We start from the raw sequence: 23258 nt of genomic DNA, 5'->3' as shown, positions 1-23258 counted from the left end.
GGAAAACGCGTTTCGAAGCTGATCGTGAAATTATTTATTGAAGTACGTTTATATTAAAAGGTATGACATACTTTGGACACATTTATTGGGTCCCATCGGAAGGAATTACGTTCTCTCTGACCGCAGTAAAACCGCTTCAACCGAAGTACATTCGAAGCCCTTTTATTCCATTGAAAATCGATTGCTTTTCACCTGCAATTCACGTCGGCAAACTTATTTGATGGATTTGTGTTGCTGCTGTTGTGATCTGATTCGATTGGTTTATTCCATCCCTGAGTGGATTAAATTATTAGTTTGTTTTAGTTTTTGTTTTATTATCAGAAAATTTTAACGCAATACATTATGATAGTTTTACTTGGTAACTTCTTTCTGTTCAACTTCATAAACAAAGATGTATGTTTAAGACAAATTATTTTTTGTTTTTGTATAAAATATTTTCAATTTAGTAATTTTTGAATGTGCTATTGTGAACTGGTTTGATTGGATTAAACTATTAGATACAAAATTGTATCTAAATTATTTTTTTTAAAACAACAAAATAACAAAAAATAAAATAATTTCAAGCTCTTCAACTTCATAATTAAAAAGTTTATTTAGTTATTGAAATGATTAACTTTTATGCATAATACAAATAATATTATATGGATAATTGAATTTTTATTTTCAAGATTTTGGTTATACAATAGTTAAACTATCCTTACTAATATACATTATTAATATCTTTGTTAATGATAACAACATAATTTAAATAGGTTTTAAAATGTACATTTTTTAACATAAATAATGCAACGTAATATATTTTTTTAAATGTAAATATAATTATTTATGTTCGTATAAAATGATTGTATTTTATTTAAGTAAAAATGTAATTTACTTTTCCCATCATGACATAATCAAATCTTATATAATCTATTTAACCTAACTTTAAATTTCAACATTTGCCTTATTGTAAGTTAACCAAAATTATATTAATGTTATGTAATTCTTATAATTTCTAACTTAATATAAGCAACAAATACAAACCTTCCTATAAAGCAATTTTCTTATATCACTATTTATATATGACATAACTTAATTATCTTTATTTCGGGAAGAGACTTTAGAATATAAAGTTTAGATAAATAGAAACCAATAGCATTAATAATGCCTGTATCAAAATTCCGACTGTCTCAAAATTCTAACTGTATTAAATTCCCGACTGTATTTAAATCTCGACTATTTCAAAATCCGACTGCATCAAAATCCCGACGGCATTATGGTTGTCGGGATTTTGATACCAATTAATTAATTTGAATGATGTGAAAATGGGACTTGATTTGGGCAAAAAATTAAAGTTCTTGGTTCCATAGAACGCGGTACGAATGAATCTGATTTATACTAATTTTGAGTTTATTATAACGTGTTTTCCATATTATGCAGTTCCAATTAATTGCGTTAAATGAGGGTTAACTGTACTTGAATGGACTTAATACAGTATACATTTTTATAATAAAAAAGTATTAGTAATTTATAATTTTATAATAATAATAATTTATTGGCCAAACATGAATACATAAGAAAAAATAAGAAAAAAAAAATACATTCTAACATAAAATAAAAAATATATATTAATAGGCTGGCCAAAGGGCTAACGACCGAGGTCTTTCCGTCCTTTATAATTTTAATAAATTAAAAAACAAAAAATACCATTACAAATGTTTTTGATTTTTCGTGAATAGAAAGTATAGTAATATCAAGTTGAAGTAGATTGTAAAAAAAAACGTATATTATCAATACAAACTTATGCGTTTGTCCCCATTTTGTGACCGATCAAAAGTATCTGGACTTTAATTTCACATTGTTCCGTCCGCTTTTCGTTCCCGTCATTAAATTTATTGCACGGTGACGTTTAATGTCACGGCAATGAAGCGTAATTCAATTGTGTTTCCAAGTGGAGAACATGCATTCCCGTAAGTATTTCATATCGACTACAGTCCATTATTTACTTACAATACCGTCAATCTCGAAGTGCGCTGCAATTAATCCTCGCATGCACAGGAAATGCATGCTTACTTGAACCTCAAGGTCCCTGCTTTTTTCCAGTGAAACACAATAATTTCGCAAACCTTCCTCAAAAGATTAACGATCGTTCATTTGAAATCATTGCAACGCATTTAGTTTAGTTAATTTTATGCAACTTTGTGTATTTTGAGTTGAAGTTAGCGATCAATAGATGAGTTTAGATAACATAAATAATTGTAAATATAATACTCGTTATCTACACTAATGTGCCATATGCTAAAGTACTTAACAAATAAATAAAGTAACGGAGGTTTACATAAATATAAGTAATGGAAATTTTAAATTGAATATAAATTAATTGGAATATGCAATTCTCTTTATTTTATAACATTTATATGAATTCATTCTCTTCTACCTTTTTCGAAGCAGTGCTTACTTATATATACTCGTTTGTGTGGTTTCTTCGCCAATTTTTCATTAGGCGAATGCCAAAGCCCATTTATTTAATTAACAAATTAATTGAGGCGGTATTTTTAGAAAAGTGTTTACGCAATATCGTGTTTTCCATTGCTTCGATAATCTACCATTTAACATTTTAACTCATTTTAGCAATTACTTCAGTTTTAAAGGCCATTTAAAAAGTTAAATTAAAATGATTTATATTTCCTTACTTATTTACAAAATAAACAATTACATGCAATTGCGTTATATAATTAAACACACAAATTAAAATTTATTTCATTTTCTGGGAATATATTGTTATCTTGATGTAAGAATAAATATGATATAAACAAATCTAAGCTAAATCGGGACCATAAATGACGCATGCCGTTGCTATTAGCATATTTCTAGTAAAATGATTAATGCAAATTATGTAAACTCTTTCTAAATGAGTCAAAAACGCTTTTCACAACAAACAATTTTTTGTTATTAATAACACAATACATGCATTACTTTGAATATATAACTTTACAAAATATGAACTTTTATAGTACTTTTTTTTACGAATTATGTCATATCGCACAAAAAAGTTTTTGTCCACTTTGGTAAAATTTAACGTAACAAGATATTTAGATACTCAAAAGGATTATCAATAAGAAATAGAAGATTTTTTTTATTATATCATTTTAACAAAAAAAAAACATTTGCATATTAACCTCGCTTAACGAACACTTCGCATAACGAGCAAAATACATTGTAAGAAAAATGACTCTTAAAATGGAACGCATTATCGTATATTATATTAGTTTATACGGATTACGCTCGTTAAACGAGGTACCACTGTATCTGTATATTGAAGAGGAGAGACTAAGAGTCGCTGGTTAAACTCTGCATTTTCAAATTTCCCCCTTAACAATCCCATTGGCCTCATGTGGGGCGTGGGCCCCACGTTGGAAATCTCTGCTTTAGAGGTTTATAAATGTGTAATACCCACTGTTTATACAACGCGTTGTAAAATAATCGTTAAAATTATTTTTATAAATAACTTTTAAATTAAACAATATAAATAGATGTTTTTATAAACAGTTTGCTGAAATAATTATTCGTATATTATTTTTCATTCTCAAAAGTCTATTAAATACAGTCGTTTTCACTTAATTGGGGTACTAGTTAGTCGGGACAGCCGTTTATTAGGAACAAATCCTAAAGAACGAGAACAAAACGGAGGAAATAACAAAAATGTAATCCGCTTTTTCGAGATAATATTCCGTTTAAACGGGACAGTAATCGTGTATGAATTCCCGGGGTGCCTTGGATTCACACGTGAAAATTTAGTGCTGGAGTAATTTAAATTTGAACAGTACAATTTTTCTTTCAGAATTTAATATATACATATTTATTGTTTCAGAAATCATATCATTTACTATTATGTAGTACGTATACATTTTTTTTGAGACTTGTTTTATTTTGTACAATTTTTTAAATAAAATAATCAAAAACACTAATCCTGTAATTTTCTTAGATTATTAGACCAGATAATTAGACCAGCCGCTTAATCGGGACAAAATGTACTAGTCCCGATGAGTCCCGTTTAAGCGAAATCACTTGTATCTTCTTTTTACTATACTTGCTGTGTAGTAATTAGTGTCATCATATTGGTATACCATATGTTGTCCTACAATTTAGACAGAAAATTTGTTTATACTGCCAACAACAATGTTACTCTTTATATTAAAATAAAATAGGAAACGCAAAAATTTATTACAATTTTATTTTCCGTAAATGCCGTAAATGATTGCCAAGGGTGTCTTTTGTACTGTGTACAGTGAGGAAAAAAAAGTGTGTAGAATGCAGAGGCGCGTGCATTTAGAGAAAAAAAGGCCTTTCCCCGTTCGTGATTCCATCTTCCGCTCATCCAGCCGTCCATCCATCCCGCACAACCTCCTCGTCTACCTGTTCAGGTGTTCAATGGCAACATGGTCGTTCAGTTAGTTCTATAGCGGGACTAGTCTCATGTGCATGTGTACCGAGCGCTCTCCTCTCCGTTCCACTCGGTTGTTCAATTCTGTTTTGGTTTGTTTGAACGTTTGTTTCTTTTCTTCCCCTCTGGCGTTCCGCCCAAGGATTTAACACTCGCAGATCACAGAGAATAACAATAACAACTACACGAAAATTAACAGATAATTACAAGTAAGTAATAATTCTATTATAACTGTATATCAATCAGGCGAGTATCGGATATTTCGATCCGCAAATTTCTGCCCGCAAACTCGCGAGATAATTCGAGCAATCAACCTGTTGATCCGTGGAGCAGGAAAACTCTCCGAATGGTCAACACGTGGAATGATTAAAACTGCGCAACCTTCGATTTCGTTCCGAAAATACCGACTATTCGCACCTATTGATTTTTTTTCATTCGCAAACAAAAATAACACTCAACTCCACGGGATATAATATTCTTATCAATCAACAGTTGCGAGCACTCGATTTCGATTACAAAACTCGGATTATTTTATCTAAATAAACAACAACAATACTGTATTTCGATTACGATTAATAACATACACACAACAAACAATAGAGTATTTAAAAAAAATCTACACAGTTTCTATATTGTATTCTCTTAATTTAAACACCGTGAAAGCATAGGCTTCAAACAATATTTTTTATTTGTTTTATTTTTAAAAATTCAATTTGAAAAAAAAAGCATTTTGTTTCAGTTCATTATTTTTATTTATTTGTGTAACTTAGCCCTTTGCAACAATTCAATTTACTTTTATTTTTCTTATATTATTTTGTTAAGTTTGTACTTTTCAAATATTAAGGTCAATAAAAAAATCTAAATTATTTTATTCTTCTTTAAATGTAGAAATTGTGGAACCATATAGGTCTTTAATTATTTTTCGAAAATTCAGTCTTTTATTTCTTTCTTTCATATTTTAAATTTTGGAACTATGGAGTATTGGGTTTTAAAAATATTATTTTCTTTTGTGAGTGTCTCTAAATTGCTAATTATTATTTTACTCATACTTTCGATGAAACTCAAGTGGCGTGTGTCGTTGATAAAGTTTGTGTTGTGAAAAATAAATATATGAGGAAAGAGTGGCGTTTCTTTTAGTGCAATAACCTGGATCGTCAATGTCGAAGCCTTGAATGAATCCGATATGCTATATTTTATTTCTACTCTTTCTTTCCTTCCTTTCTTCATGCTATTTAAAGCGCGACCGATCGATTCCTCATTCTTCATTCTATATTGGCGTAATATTAACTACAACCCGGCAGTTGCTTTATAATTGTTGGTCTTACCAAAAGTGACAATATTCACTTAGAAATATTATTTTAATTTAATTTAATTTTAATAAAATAAATAAGTAGGTTAAATAATAAACTAAAATAGAAACATTTGTTAAATTGTTTTCAATATATTAATAAAATTTGATTTGAAATTGTAGATTATTAATATTGTAATTCAATTTGTTTACACATTTTCGATTATTGAGTTTTTCTTATAATTAATATCCAAGCAGATTTCTCAGATTTGATTATTTCTATATTTTTTTCTTCAGAAATAAACAACTTAATTATTAGGAACATGCTTTCATTTTAGTTCATATTCATATTATTTTAAAATGTATACTTAATTGGGGGACGGCTACGATTGAAACACTTGGGTTTCAATCGTAGGGGCGCCGATTGCGCTAGTAATAGGTAATAGTATTATTTTATTGAAAGAAGTGGGACGCAAATATTTGTTCCGGACGACTAATAGCCGAATGGTTAAGTTGCCCTATCCACGAGCTAGTGAGCGCAGGTTCACATCCTGGTCAAGCCAGGCCCTTTGTGAGCCCTCTCGGTGCTTGCAGCAATAAGGCCATCGTTTATCACAAATGGACAGTGAAATGAATGAGTTTCAGCTTATGGACCATCAGCCAAATCGATGGACAATGACAGTGTAAAGCAGCAGATTCACAGGAAATAGTGAAATCGCAGAGCATCAATATACTACTGAAAGTTATCCTATAAGACGACAGCCAACCTACAAATTAAAATAAAAAATCATAATGGTAACTATCCACCGGGAAAGATTACTTACCTAATGTTAACCGCGATCTTAAATTTATTCAATGTTCACATTGATGAACAGATTGTGAATAAAATTACACGACATAAAAAAAAATTTTTTTTTTGATTTCTTGGAACGCGGGCGCAATTTAGATATTTAGCCACAGGCGCAAGAATTCGTTTGTTGCGGCCCTGCAGACATCTAAAATATTTTACACAACATTTCTGTTATTCTTAAGTTCGTCTATAAATCAATTCTCTACTTTCTATATTCTCGAGATTAACTATTTACAAACGTCATTCAATGCAATAATTTATTATATTGTATATTTCGATTTATTCGTAATATATCAATTGTGTAACTTTGAAATGTTATTATTGAGAAATTATGTAATACAATGTTGTATTATAATTTTAAAAAAGGATGTTCAAATTAAAAGAAACATGATGAAACTACATGTGTTTAAAAATATGATTTATATAATGGTTTTAAACAGGTAAATATCGATGTGTTCTTGATTTTCATTAGTAAAATAATTTTATTAATAGTTAATATAGTTTTTCACTAAACTATATTATAAAAATAGTTATTAAACGTTGTTTCATTGTACAGTGTTACCTCGCATAGTACCGCTTTGATTAGTACGGGTTCGTTATAGTACGGTTTGAAAATTTCAAAACCAACAACATTTTAATGGAGCAAAATTTATTTGCATTCTAAAAAATAATAACAAACAAAATTGATTGTATAACAAGATGAAACGGCTATTTTTAATTCGGTTTCAAATAGTGCGGGATATTAGCTAAACCTATAAACCGCACTGTGCGAGATATTATTGTATATAATATTGATATTTATTTAATCATTTCAAAATATAATATTGCAATATTTTTTTTCATAAATTAGTTTTACAAGTTAATAAAAAGGCAAAGCAAATAAAATGTTAACAAATGTCAAGAATCACAGAATGGATTAAAATAATCGAACGTAGAAAACAACTCATTTCAATAATGGAGATGAAAAAAAAAGAAAGTTCTTTTAATTAATTTATATGCATGCATTTAATATTACAAAATAATTCTCTAAATTCATGCATATTTGTTATTTAATTAAAATCGCGTTTGGGATATGGAGCGAAAATGTGTAACAGTAATTATGTGGCATCAATTGAATGTAGTTTATTTTTATTTTTAATGAATGCAAAATGCTTTATATGGATTTTGTATTTTAATTAAGCGTTGGTAAACTTAAATGGGGATATCCCATTTTGAGGTAGAAAGTTGCAGCGAGGGATTCGTTGGAAAGCGAGATAAAAGCATTACAGAATTAGTTAATTAAAATAAAATGCACTTTCTACATTCAGATCTCTGGCTTTCGAAGATGTAAAAGCAAATCGCAGAATAATACTGTACATTTTGTATATCAATAAATTCTGTTTTTCATTGTGAACGTGATGATTTTGTTGCATTTATACAAAAACAATATGTTCTATATATTATTGGGTTGTTCGGAAAGTAATTTCGTTTTTTAAACAAAAATATCAAAATTTGAAAGACCAGTTGGTTTCACATAGACATGAATGTTGAAATTCGACATTCAATCTCGTAGCAAGTTATTTAACCAATACCTTTATTTTGTGTTCATCTGCTTTAATTGCTCTTTCACCAATATTTTCGAAACAATTGCCATAACTTTACTTGATTGAAAAGCTTTCTTAAATTTTCGTGTATAATAAAAGAAAGTATGTCAAAATTGCTCCTTTTTATGCACAGGATCATTTCTCTAAATCTTGAAAGGTCAGCTGTCAAAATACAGTGAAACCTCACTTAATGAGCATAATCCGTTCCAAAATTTCCGGATTTTTACTCGTATAGTAGAACAGTTTTCACCATATAAACTAATGTAATATACGATAATGTGTTCCATTCTGCGAGTCATTTTTCTTACAATTTATTTTCCTCGCTTAACGAGCACCTCGATATGCGAGGTGTTCGTTAAGCGAGGTTCCACTGTATATGATAAAATGGTTTAGAATGAAGTTGCTAAATAAAATAATAAGTGAAATGCTACAAAGGGCTATAATAATAAGTAAATTGCAATTTATTATTACCAAATTTTAAATTTATTTTCTAAAAATAGATTATTTCTCCAACAGTTACTTTTCTTTTCAAGGTTCCACAGAAATTTATGTACGGTATTTTTCGGACGATAAGACGCACCCAAAATTTGAGTCCATTTTTCCGAATGTTTTCTTGTCTTTTCTTAGCAGTTTTAATTGTCCTTCTTGTTTTTACCATGGTCCAAAATGTCTTTCTGCTCTTCTGTTTCTATATTGTTTTGCATAATTGATCACGTTTAGTTTATACCTCACGTTATATGAAGGTCTTTTTTGTAAAATTTTCAAATTTTGGGACGATTATTTGATAAAAATATTTTAATGTTACCTTCGGACCATAAGACAAACCCAAAAATTTGAGTCCACGTTTGAATCATGAGAAACCAAGGCTTTATATCTTATTAGAAAATAACGTTTATAAACTTATACTTGTTTCATAAAATTACAATAATTTATTCTAGACTTTAAAAAATACCATTAAATTATTAATATATATTTTTTAATCTGAACATTCTTCAAAGTAAAATTAATTACAGTAATTGCGCGTTGGTATTTTACTTATTTTTTTGAAGGCGTCTGATGATTCATAGCTAAAAATTGTTAGCCATGCATAATTCAGCACGAGAGGAAACCAAATGTATTATATCGACGTAAAAAAAATCCAGCAAACATCTTGAATCTAATTTTACAGCAAAACGAGCGTAATTCAAGCAAATAAATAAAACCAGCTTTACGTAAAATACATTAATTATTCATTAATTGTTTACCATTAATCAACGCCTCGAGCACATAATTAATATCCAAAATCTAATTCATTTCTGATTAATTGCAAAGCTACCGGCGCTTAAGTACAGCGAAAATTATAATCAAATATTGATAGTGTTATATTGTAAACGTGTTCCTTCAATTTCATTAACACATAGAGAGAGAGCTCCGATGATTCCGAATTCAAATTTATTCGGTCCGAAACTGAATTACGATTCGATGCATTTCGCATAAAATCAACGAACTGAATTGAGCGATATTATGCACATAATCACATTTCATTAACAGTTCCACTCCAGTATATCAAATTTGAATAGGTGCAGTGTATTCTTATGAATTTCTGAAATTTAGAGTGATGAAACGTCAGATTTTATTAATCTTTTCCTGTTGTCATTTGAATAGTATAAGTATTGTTAAAAATGTAAATATTAAAAAAAGTACTGTTAATCTTAATTGCTTGATTCTTAATTTAAAGTTTTTTTTTAATTGTTGGCGTATCTGCAATTGTTATAACATGTATTATAGTACAGCGATCCCCAACCTTTTTGACCTCACGGACCACTAAACTCAAAATTTTTAATGCCGCGGGCCACTACAAGGACTTAAATAAGTAAGGTTCTAAATATGAAATAGTATTTACATTGAGACTTTTATAAAAAACATAAATAACCTCTCGTCCATGGAAAGTTGCACAAACCTGAGAGAAATAAAATGAAAAAAAAATATGTTCCTTGGGCAGCCCGGTTCCATTTGATCCGCGGACCACTGTTATATTAAATATAGAAATAAAAGAGTTGATTGTACTGAAAACATTCTTGCGTTGTGTTCTTTCCATAAGAGTGTGAACGTTGTTGTATAACAAACGAAATATTTTAAATGTCGTTTTGCGTAAGTGCACGAGGCGTATTTAAAATGCAAGAAATTTGTGTAATGCGACTATAAAGATTAAAATCACGAATGCAGCTAGCAGGAGGACGGAAATATCCGAGTTGAGGAGGACGTAGACGTGCCTAAAGAAAAACGAAACGAAAAGTTCGTTATGTAACAGTTTTTTTTTTTTTCAGGAGAAATAGTTTGTATACATTTCGTTAAAGTGTGGAGTAAATAGGGTAGAGCATTCACTAAAATACTGCTGGTGATAATATTTTGAAAGTGCGTTGGAAGGAATGATGTCATTGACCTCGTACCACCCTCAATGATTTTTATGGTGCTTCATGTCTCGAAGCATAATGCATACGCTTGAGCGGACGTTCATTGGATTGTGGATTGGTCCATTGCATAACGGAAGTGCGACATTTCGGATTATCCAGGTGGCAATCGTGCGTTCGAAAGCAGGAAGTTATTTAATATGGGATTAGGTTTTCTGCACGTCGATTTTGACGTGCTGATGAGGGTACTGCGACATCGAGCACAAATCTTCATCCTGCTGAACGTAATTAACCTGCATCCGGATTCATGTGGTCCGAGCCTCATCGATTAATTCAATATCAAATTCACGTGAATACACTCATTATGCGTCTAGTTTAATCTGATATTCCGAAAGAAAAAAAGACATAAACAATTTGTAAATAGAATACGCTGTATAAATATTGTTCAGTTACATGAGATGTTTTATATTTATCACAGGAAACGTTGCACAGAATATTTCTAAAATTCTAAATAGTTATAATTTAGAATTTTAGAAATATGGAATATTTGTTTAAGCAATTGATTAATAATATTGCAATTAGTAGTATATTTCTGGATGCAATTAATGAATATGTATAACATTTAATTTCACTTTAAATCATGTTTGGATCTGAGTGCACTTCATACTTATACGCAGCGTCCTTTCGAGGACCTCTTGAACTTTTTGGTTTCGAGCCAAGCTCGATTCTTGCGACTAAAGATGAGAAGCAAGAAAAAATACAGTATAGAAACTTAGAATGAGGAATAAAAGTGAGGAACGAAACATATATTATATTTACTCAGAACGTAACTTTTATACGATCTCATCTAGGGAAAGGATTGTTTCGTAAAATATTTTTGTTTAAGTTTCATATAGATTTTATTCGAGTGTATCTTATGAAATGTTTATTTACTTAAGTTATTACCTATTTTTATATTCTTTAACTTTAATCTAATCTTATTGACTTTGAAATCAAATTAAAATATGAATTTATTTACAAATCTATAGCTTTTATGAAAGTTCATTTTATGATGAATTAGTTAGAGTTGATTAATTATTGTATATTAATAAATGAAGAATGTATCAAATTTTCTCTATTTTTACCTCCATTTTGGAACGCTCTAACACAGCGGTTGCCAAAGTGGTGGTCCGCGAGAAAATTTCGCTGGTCCGCAGAAAAATGTGGAATATACTTACGTTATGTTTTAAGATGCATTAAAACATGATTCAATTCATAACAATACGTGACAAGTTATAAAAACTTCTGTCGTATACTGTACACACTGGCCATTTTTTTTATAAATATATTTAACACTTAAAAAATCCTATTAGTGGTCCGCGGGATTTAAATTATGAATTAACTGGTCCGTGAGGTCAAAAAGTTTGGCAACCGCTGCTCTAACACACAACTGTCAAAAAACTTTTTTTTAAAGTGTTATATCGCCTTTAGTCGCAGTATAGAATGACAAGATGCAACGTGACATCGTGAGATATGGCTCACTAAAGCCATCTAACGAAAAATGATCAAAACTTTTTACTTCAACCAATATATGAAAGATAAGTTCTAATTCTGTGAAATTAATGGTAAATTATAATACGGTTAAATTACAAAATGTGTAATCAATTCAACTTCGAGAATAGCGGGAAATGTTGAAGTATTTAATTTGCTTAGTTTGTGGAAACACAAAGCCTATTTATTCCGATTATCAGTAGTTGAGTTATTAGAGATAAGTGTGCGTTTAGTGAAAAGAAAAACCGTTTCGCGTGGAAATTGTTAACGCACACAGAAAACGCGATTCCCATCAGTGCGTAACGCATAGTTGCATAATCGAATCATTAAGATTAATAAAAAAAGCGTGCAGTTGGTTCCATGCATTGGTTTATAGAAAGAAAAAAAACACTTTGTTGCTGGCAGTTCGAATCCGGTGGATTACGGGCATAATACCATCCAAAGTAAGCCACTCGTAAATTAATTGGATAATTCTGGTTTAATGCATATTTGTTTGCAGTTCAATGCTCTCTGATTCTACCACAACGATTATTTACTGATGATGAAGGCATTATTAATGAAAATACAGAACATGTTTTTTTTTGGATACAAATCAATTACAAAAATATTAAAACTATTGAAATTAATTTAAAAGAGGATGTTCCAAATTTGGTGGGGTACTTCTACGGAAGGCGAGACTTTGGTTTTCGACTAGATTCAATGAATAATTCCTCCCGTTTATCGTTGTTTACAGTTATTTAAAACGTTTTAGAATATAAAGAAATGATTATGAGTGAATGGAAATGCAATGCTAAATTATATATTTCTTTAAGATGAGCTCTATAAGGTGCGATTACGCATACATCAATAAAAAAGCGTATGCATAATGCATGAACTGGTTTCTGTTGGAGTTGAGTGTCGGACGGTGCAATTATTATTCATAATTCTATATTAGATAGTATCCGTTCGTAGTTAATATGCAGTTCCATTTTGCATTTATAGAAGCGTCTCAATGAATGCATGCGATGCGTATCGTGCGAATAATATACAGTTTCATATTCCTAATCAGAACGAAAATTGAATACAGATTCGGAAAGTTCTGAATTGGCATTCCGTAGTTTCGGCACGGTTGGTTAACCTGCAAATCGAATTCCGATTCACTGCTATTTTCCATTTTGCTGTTTGGTTATTTTCATTTGTTTTTTACGTTACTTAAGTCGAGGATCCAGTGGCGGATTAAGGATAGCTGTGGCCCTTAGGCACCATAACATTAATAAAAATAACCATCTATAATAATTATACAATTTTGTTTTTCTTATTGTCTTAATGAATACTCGGATATTTTCAATAATAAATACATAATTTCATAATGAAAGTAAAATTATTATTAAGAAAATGTAATAAAACAGTTAATATTACTCATACTTTTTCAGATGCATTTACTAATATTTTTCTTATTCAAGTATTATAATTCACGATAATTTTTTATTTACGTCAAAAGGAAACACTATTTTATCGTGTAATTTATGGATGTATTGAACACGAGGGTTCTAACGAAAGTTCGCTAAGTAGGCGTTAATTCATTTCTTTCTGAAAAAAAAAAACTAAAGTTGTTTATTACTTTGATAAAGTCTAACCTTATTTTATATCAAATTTCAAGAAGATCGATAAGAATCGATACGAGAAACTGCAAGATTAGTGATGTAAAGTCGGTAGAAATTTGTTTTGCCATTCTTTTCAGATTTCGACGTCAACTCAAGTTTATGAAAATTTTCCAGGAATGCCAAAATGCATATAGAGTGATGCATAATCCCTTGTGACTATTTCCAAGTGGTTTCAAAGATTCCAGATCGAACATTTTTCTGTAAAGGACGAACCTCGTGAATTTCGCTCGAAATCTTCGACCGATGATGCAAATGTGACCTGGTGAATGCAAATTGACGAAGATCCAAGAATAACATAGGAAATGGTAGTTGATGAATTAGGCTTGAATGCCATGGCTTTGTCGTAAATATTAAGTCATCACTGACTACACGAAGAAATCCGTTCGATGGGTTTCACGACCAAATAAAGGCATGTATTCCTTTTGCACAATATTTCTTGGAAAATTTGCTTGTCACAAGTTTTCAAAAAAAGGGGAACTTCGTCGCTCCACTTTACATTGCGATCATTCTACCGATTTCTGGTTGTTTCCGAAAATAAAAAAAAGGAAAAAGTATTCAGTTTTAATAAACTAAAACTTGAAAAGCTCAAAAAATCCGATTCTGAGGAATGTTTTGTAAGGTGGCTTTACTGACTTAAGAAATGTATTGAAATAAATGGAAATTATGTAGAGAAATTACAAAAGGATGAAAATTTAATTTATTCATATTTTTAATAAATAATAATTTGATTTAATAATATTATAAATGTAATTAATGAAAGTTCTATTATGGTTTGAATTTAACTCTTTCGCTATTTCTCATGACATGGATAAAATATAAGTTTTTTTCAGGAAATAGTTTCCGTTGATTTCTGCCTATATTTTTCATTAATTTTGAATTATAATATTGTCGATGCTTACGCATATTTTTTTAATTTCATGCATATTTGTATCAAGTTGATATTCTGTTATGTTTCATTTTAAATTATATTTAACATAAAGGTAAACACTTTATATTTTATTTAACGTAAATTATGGAAGTGCTCAGTGGGTAATGATAATTCCCGAGGGTTCTATTTAATAATTAAAGTGAAAATTATTCATTCAGGTTTAATTATGGCTCACTCATTAGGCGAAATTTAATATCAGCTCGAGCGTATTTTTTTACGGCAATTCGATAATCCAATTATGTAACGTGACACCGGTCCCCAGGGACACTTCGAACGGTTTATGTTCATTGAGTGTATTAGTATTTCGCATAATTTCTTATATGGTTTCACTAGTTAGTTAAAATGAAATGTAAATAATAATTTAAAAAAATAAATTGTATTTGATATAAAATTGTAATAAGGTAAAATTTAAACAGACATGAAGGTCAAATGCTGATTTTATAAAGAGATTTTATTTAAATATAGACAATATTTGTATTCTATTTCATCTACACCAGTATTTTTATATGACTCGCGTCACACTTGAACTCATAGTTCGAAACTTATTGAGCTTTGTATTTCGTTGGAAAATAATTTAATTAATGATCTAAATAACTTATCTGTACTAGGCCTTAAAATATACTTAAATATTTGTCAGATGTATAGCTTATGCTATGTTTTGCGATGGGATATTTTAATTTAATTTAAAGTCAACATACTTTATTGCAGATGAATGAAATCTTGATAGTTTAAAGTTGCATACGGGTTAAATATTTGCTTTATTACTACGGAAAGTTGATATGATTGAATTTATAAAATTTGCATTTTTTTGAGTATTTAAATAAGTCTTACATTTGTCTACTGCTTGCCAAACTTAATAAAAATGCGTACCAAAATTAAATTATCACCAATAATAATATTCCTTTACCATATATAGTTTGAGATAATAAAATTAAACAAATATGGTGAAGTCATTTCGGGAATGCGAATAATTTAACGTTGACCTATACCACGCACCCGAATCGGGGTCACTGTTACGCCTAGAAGACCACTACTAATTTTACCGCGTTTATAATATTATAATTTTGACCCACAAACAAAGCGCCCAACAGATCCTGTATTTAATGGAAACTTCCATTAAGTTTCAATCGAATTGAACAATCCAATTGTATTGTTTAAATAAGGTAGAAGAAAAAAAACACAAGATTTCTAATTCGTTACTATTAAAACAGCAGATACTATTTTTAAATCGCTTGATAATGCAGGAGGCAATTAATGAGTGCGGTGGGAATTTCTCTGTTAATGGAACAAAAGGAAAATGGAAGTAGGAGGAGAGACGTTGGCCTTTCGGATTTCTCGACTCGTGTAACTAATTTAACGAAAGTTAATTAACCTGCGTTTGCGTAACGATTTGTGGGGGACCACGACATTAGTTGCGGTCTAATCGAAAAGGGCCTCTATAAATAGAGAAGCTGCTGCACTCAGTAGGTTGAGGTGCGATGCACAAACACACACGTGTCGACGAACTGTATAGTAATATACTAAATAGTATTGCATGCAACCACCACCACTGAACGAACGGCCGGACGGAATTCGTCTTTATCCCAGAATGCATTCCTCGGATTACGCGAATCATATTATGTAATCGGTGCAGCGTTCGTCGACGTTCCCTTGTCCAAGTTTAATTTTGAATTGCATTTTGCGTTCGTGGAATTCCTGTCTTTCGAAGGAACCCGGATTTTATTTGCTCTCGGAGCAAGAGACGTACGGTATGTGTAACATGTTTTTTTTAAATGCGCTAAATATTGTGTGCGTTTCAATTTATATTTAGCAGACAAAAGCGTGTCTATACCCAATTGGAATAACGTCAATTCGACAAGTTGGTATGTGTCAATATTTAAAATATTTACTGTTCCATTCAAACTTTGTATTCAGTTTATATTAATTGATATAGGGCGGAAGCCATTTGTATGTATGTACGATATAAAGGATTATATCGTTTCAAAAATAAACGTATATTATTTATAATATATACCATTATAATAGTTAATAAGATAAAGAAAACGAAAAACTTTTTTCGAATTTGAAAAGTCAATACGGGTCTATATCGAAATACCGACAACCAATATTTCCTATATAAATATATTTTTTATACTTTAGTTATTTCCGTTTATTTCAATATGATTTATAGTAATATTAAATACGTTTAGAAAATAGTTGCAAAAATAAAAAATATTCAAAACTTTTCCAGAAATTATAATCAAATTTATAGTCAAATTATTGAATATTTTTATAATAATTCTCAAATATCTAATATAATCATATATTTAAAGTATGTGGTATGAAATTAGCATATTTATGATGATATGATTTTTTTTTATAAATTTTTATATGGTAATGAACATAGTGCTCATAAATATTCTAAGCAATATAACTTTTTTTTGGAACTAAATTTATTACATTTTATTTTAATACGCGCAAATAAATGATATAATTAAAAAAGTCTTATGAAATGAATGATTAGATGTTTCTATTTTTTTTTTTTGATTTTACATTTTTCTCAAATATTATTTTAATTTTTTTATATATGTATTTTAATAATTCACAACCTGCCAACCATTTTGGAAGTGGAAGTGGGATTTTTTTGGCCAAAGACAAAAAAAAAGAAAATAAAAACAGAAAAACAAAATAACATGCGTGGAGCGGAACGATTTCCCATCGGAAACTGTCCAACAATTTATCATATATAATTTATTGAAATGAATACTACGCTATATAGTAAATACTATAGAAAGTAATATTATTTACGAACTTATCATCTACTATTTATTATTATTTTTAAGTCGAATTTGTTATATTACATTTTCATTTCAAATTTAATTAAATTTAAAAAAAAATTTGAAGAGTAAATTAGAATTTACCTTCGAAATACGAAATTACTTTCTGAACAAATCCAATAGTTTTTGCAAATAAAATTTACAAATATGAGTAAATGCGAAGAAACTTCAGATGATTTATCTTAAAAGAAATTCCTAAAAATATTGGATTCCTTGTAATATATTTTTGGCTTCTTATTTTTGGCAATCTTTATTATTTATTATTAGCCGCTTGGTTTTGAGGAAATCCTTTATATTTTTTTGAAATTTCGTTCGACGGTCGTGTAAAATATTTACAAAAATTACATCAAACGCGTTTTCCGAAACTGTAAATGAATTGGAGAAACGTAACTAATTGAAATACAATATTAATTCTTTGATCCACAATTTTGTCAATGTGCATACAAGAAATTATGCAAGGAGATGCACCTGGATTCGCAGCATTTACGTCCGCCCATTGTTTGCAGGTTTCTTACGTAAGATTAGATTATAATTCCTTGTCTCGCGTTCAGCTGTTTGCACGTAAAGCAACCAAATTTATTACATACCAACAACGTAATTGAAAAAATGTTAAGTGAAAAACACGCATGATGGAACACTCGAGAAATGTTAGTCATTTGGCATTCGCAAAATGCGTTTTTATCCAGGTGATAAGTTCTTCCTGCATAACGAAATGAGTTGTTAAGTTAATGGACGAGGGGCAACGTTGCAGTGATTAAATGTAAACGGGACTTCACGTAGGTTGTTGTTAGAAATACTATATTTATTAAGTGTGTTGCGCGTTTTCGGTCTCAGGCTTAAGTAAAGAATACGACGGAGGTGGATTCTGCTTGTCCGGAGAAAGGTGCAATAGATACCAACTTTGCCTAGGATACAGCTATTCCTTGTTAAAAGTATATAAGGGGACGAGTTTGCTGTCGAGCCGATTTACCGTAATTGTAAAAGTATTCTTGAGAGATGAGAATGTATAAAATACTTAGTGTTGTTTATCGACTAGGCATAGTTTCATTGTATCCGAATGAAATCCAATTTGAAACTACAAAATAAAACTAGATCATAATACAATTACTTACATCTCTATTATAAAGTTAATATAATACTATTAGTTTCATATAATCATAATAAGATTTTAAGTTTTATAATTAACAGATAAACAAGCAAGAAAAGTAAGAAGTTAAATTTTCTTCATCTTTCACGATAACTAATATTATGAATAATATAGTTTCTTTACCCTAAAGATATGTTTACATGTTATTCTTCACATTTATGGCATTGGGGACCATGACCGCGGTTTCTTGTATCATGTAACTCTCCTATTATCTCTATAAAAACAAAGCAATATGTAATATGTGTTGCCTATATACCAATAACTAAGCAGTTACAAACTACTCATAAACAAGTATTCAAAAGCTTTATTTAAAAACACACAAGAAAAGGCTGGTTTTCGAGTTGTTAAGTTTATATTATATTAATGACAGATTTTTAGTATTTAAATGAAAGTTTACATAATAAGGAAGAAATAATAAATAAAAAATATGGATAAAAAGCAGTCTCATTATATTTTACGTTAGAAATACGATTTTAATCTTTACATTTTTGGTCTATCTCAATAACAGTTGACGATATATTATTATCTGTATATTGAAATTAAGGTTAATACTGTACCGAATAAATATACTAAGTATAATGACGAATACTGAGTCTGAAAACATTGATAGTTAGAAAGAAATGCTTAATGAAATTTGTTTCAAAACGTGGCCAAAAGTTTAACTAGAAGTATAAAATAACATCAAAGAAATTAAAAATAAATTATTCAGATGTATCAATTAATAAGTTTCTAAAATCTAGATGAAGAAATGTATTTAATGTAGAATATGATGGGTTTTCAGTGAGATATTTAATCTTATTAGCATCGAAGACAAAGGAAGTGAATATGAAATTAAAGAAAGATGTTAATAAACAAAGATTTTAAAAGGTGCTAAAATGACATTGAAAAAGTTTAGTGAAAATAATTTTGATTTAGCAAGTGATATTGTTGAGTCATTATTTAAAATATATAGCTTTTCAAAATTGTAGCCATTGTATTTTTACTTTTGAAAATGAAGTTGCGCTTAATGAAGTAGTTTTGTAGAAAGTATCCAATTCGTTAATAGTTATGCAATGCGACGTTCATATTAGCATCCACGTGTGATTTACACGATTGAGAATCAGTAATTGTTAATTAGTACGTGTGGGAATTGTTTCTTCGCATTGACATTGAATGGGAAACGGTTACGCAACTTTTATCGGAAACGATATGTGTGCCATATGTTCCGTGTTTGTTATTATGCACTGTTGGATTTGTTAATTGGAATGTATTATGTCTCTTAAATATGTTTACGCGTTCTTTAATGAGCAAAAGTCGCGCGCTATTAATAAAACGGCTATCGGTCGTCCAATCATTTAGCGGAATTGTGCCTTTTCTCTCCTCTATCGACGAATATAAACTGCACATTCTCAGCTTCAGCTGATTTACCACTTACCAGAAAATCCTATTTATAATTGCATTCATACATTAATAATAATAATTCTTCTAATTTGCTTGATAATTTGAAATGATATTATGTGTTTAAAACGGATAAATTGAGAAACTTATGTATAAAGTGAAAAAACTGATCATAATTTTTTGTACTATTTTTTAATATTTATTTTTCGCAATTTGGCTAATGAAGCTAAAAGTGACATCTTTCAAGATATTGTCAATTGAAAGATGTAAATTGAAATAAAATTTGTTGGAAAGACTAATTCTTTTTTGTTTATGATTATACAAATCCGTTTTGTTTTTTGTTTATGTATCTTTAACTGTTTCAATAAACATTATTATTATTTAAAAAGAAAGAATATACTCTGTGAAAAAAAGCTATTCTATGAATAACTCTATACAATAATACATATATAAAGTGTACATTAATATAATATTTTACGCTTATAATTTATCAACTGATCAACTTGTTAATTACTTGAAAAGTTTTATTTCCAACGACAGGAATACATTTGTGAACCAGAATTCACATGAATTATTTACCCGGTTGCAGTCGTCTGGTTTCCATTCGACTTTCGTCTTTGTTTCTGGTGACAATTCAGTGTTTTTTATTTGTTGTTCCTGCTTCTGTAGTTGAATGCATCCAGTAAATATGTGCATAGATTTGCAAGTTCTGAATCTAACGTGTAAATGCGTGACAGTATTAGCATAGATATTGTATATGTTTGTCGTGTCGTTTTTAAAATTTTAAATAATCAATGGTCTCCGATGTTTTGGAGTGAAAATAGAGGAAGCTGTGATATCTCAACCACATCCTGTCTCGTTATTATTGTCCGCTCTTATGCTCTGCTGTATATTTACTGCGCTTTATTTTCTACATTTGTTCGTGTATCCGTTATTTGCGATTTGTATCCTCTTTTGAATACTGATCCCATTCATTTGTTTAATAATTGCTAGAGGATGTTTTTCAACAGATCAACATGTTAAAAAAGTTTTATAATTAGAAAATAATGATAATCATATATTGAATCTCAGATATACGAATCATTAAAATATACAGAGGAACCACGCTTAACGAGCATAATCCATTCCAAAATACTAATCCAATACATTTGTGTTTTGCATTTACAGCAAACACAAATTATATTTGCAAAGTATAATCTCTATAAAGAATGATGAAAAAGAAAATCGAAGATGGTTAATATATTAACTCGTTATGCGAAACGTTTCTCGTTAAGCGAGTAATTTTTCTTACAATTAATTTTGCTCGTTATGCGAGGTGCTCGTTAAGCAAGGTTCCACTGTATTTTGTTTAGAAGATCATTTCGTAAAATACAGCAATAGCATAATTGGTTCCGTTATTGTGGGATATTAAAAACCGTACTAATCGAGAAAATAAATACATATACCACACAAAAGGAGACTCGACTGTATAAACGAAAGAAATAAAGATGTATAAAAAAATATTTTGCTCAATTAATATACTGAATCTGGACTGATAGAATAATAATTAATTCAATTGAACTCAAGTATTTATAGAGTAATATAATGATTACATAATATAAATAATCCATTTATCCAGATTATAAATTGTATAAAATATAATGATCTTAAAATAATATACCATGTTGATCTTAACTTACCTGAAATACTTGATAAAATTATTGAAAAATATAATATTTACTATAAATTATTTTTTCAAAGATTTTCTAATATATGTTTAGTATTCCTCAAAAGTAGCTGGATATATAAAAACAGCATTATTTGTATGTATGATTTAATCTCATAATATAAGCTTATTTTTGGACGATATGATCGACGCGTTCCTGTTTACTCTGATGCAATTAAAACCTATTATTATTGGGGCCGGCCGTTTTTTAAAAGAGGAAGCACCATTTGAAAATGCCAGGAAGTCGGTTATTCCGGCATGGATGTTGCCCTCTAATTCGCTCGTAATTCGTTGCACGACCCGTTTACACATACGATTTCCTAAATACTATGATTACTTACACTTCACATATGATAACTCGCACATAACATCAATTGAGTTCACAAATTAAATTAACTTAAATTAATTTTTCTTGTCATTTCTAAAGTCCAATAAAAAATACATAATGTAGTTTTGAGTACATTAAGTATTAAATCTTCAACAGCTATTTAAAATTGTTTTTTTACTGCTTAGATGGGTGATTAATTAATTTACTAAATTGTGATAAATACTAAAGATTACAAATTTTATTAATAATCATTTAACATTTATTATTGAAAAAAATGGTGGATGGTAAATAGAAAATTCATAATATTCAAATAAATTGGATTTGAAAGAAAACACAAGAAAATCTATCGATTCATTTATTTATATATTCAAAATTAGCTCTCTGCTCTATTGCAACATCCATATAAACTATACAATTCCTTTTTATTTCCATACATATATTTTTGGTTTTAATATATAATATTATATTATTGATATATATTTATGTATAACATCAACGCCGTTCGACTATCTATAATTGTATTTAATTCCATCGCATTGTCATAGAATTTGTTCGAAACGAAATGCTCAATACATTAAAACCATAGCAATTACAAGAATAAGCTAATCATTCTATACATTCACTTACAAATCATAGTTATAAATATTTACAATATAGATATTAGAATGAATCAATACATGATTGGTCGCCAAAGGATCGATTATGGGCAGTTCAGTACTTTGGATTTTGAGGCCCCGGGTATAATATGGAGTGGGGCCTCAGTAAATAATGGTGAAAAGATACTTATTTTTAAACTTTACTGACGTAAAAACTAGCCTACAAAATAAAGATAACGATTAATTTATGCTGCAAGTAAGTAAATTAGCCGTATATTTTTTGTTTCTCCTATTATAATTATGTAATAGATAAATAGAGGGGTGTTACAAAGTCATGAAACTCTTGAATGGAATGACGGTGAAAGATGTTTGGCGACACCTTATTTTAGGAGTTTATTACATACGCAATTGTTTGAAAATAGGAAATGAAAGTGTTGAAACTAGATAAACTTAATTAATATAAAATATAGATTTTTTTTGATATACATATTTTAATTCGTCGTAATTTGTATTGTTTTTAAAAGTTAATATTATAAGCCGTGTTTTTATTTAAGTAATGATAATTCTTAAATTCGTTTTTGTTAATATCTACGTTTTCATTCCTTCTATTGCCTATTTTTATTTATATTTATATATATATATAGATATAATATT

The sequence above is a fragment of the Nicrophorus vespilloides genome, unplaced genomic scaffold, assembly GCF_001412225.1.
Source record: "Nicrophorus vespilloides isolate i.1.1-1 unplaced genomic scaffold, Nicve_v1.0, whole genome shotgun sequence".
Classification (NCBI taxonomy): Eukaryota; Metazoa; Arthropoda; class Insecta; order Coleoptera; family Silphidae; genus Nicrophorus; species Nicrophorus vespilloides.
This window is presented reverse-complemented; position numbering follows the sequence as displayed.